Source organism: Fulmarus glacialis, unplaced genomic scaffold (genome assembly GCF_000690835.1).
Source record: "Fulmarus glacialis isolate BGI_N327 unplaced genomic scaffold, ASM69083v1 scaffold27603, whole genome shotgun sequence".
Taxonomy (NCBI): Eukaryota; Metazoa; Chordata; class Aves; order Procellariiformes; family Procellariidae; genus Fulmarus; species Fulmarus glacialis.
The window spans coordinates 17,675-17,988 of record NW_009204024.1 but is presented as its reverse complement, the minus strand read 5'-3'; the positions used below and the strand labels follow the sequence as shown (position 1 = coordinate 17,988).

The following is a 314-nucleotide window of genomic DNA, read 5'->3' as shown; positions in this document are numbered from 1 at the left end:
TCTTTCCCCACAGGTAACTTTGCTCACTGTAAAGTGATTAATTTGGCCTGAACTTCCAACTTTCAGTCACTAATATTCAGCAAGATGAATCCCATCCCACGTACCCAGATTTACAGATATTCAAGGCCCCAAGAGACCATTCAGACCGAAACTCTGAACTTCGTAGCACTGACTCTAAATCTCAGCCAGTGAGTCCTTCAGGTAGTCCCTCAATGTTCAAATACCAGAAGACATTTTCAATTTAACCTTCAAATTTATAGGTGCAAGGAATTTGCTGAAGCTGCATGTGCTGCTGCGAAAATAGAACCTCTGAT

The 314-nt window shown here is 41.7% G+C and overlaps 1 protein-coding gene across 1 annotated transcript in view; it reads left to right on the top strand.

Moving 5' to 3' along the window:
* TBC1D31 (TBC1 domain family, member 31) overlaps positions 1 to 314 on the top strand; it is a gene marked incomplete at its 5' end in the record, with an annotated part of 22,109 nt that overhangs the window by 5,064 nt on the left and 16,731 nt on the right.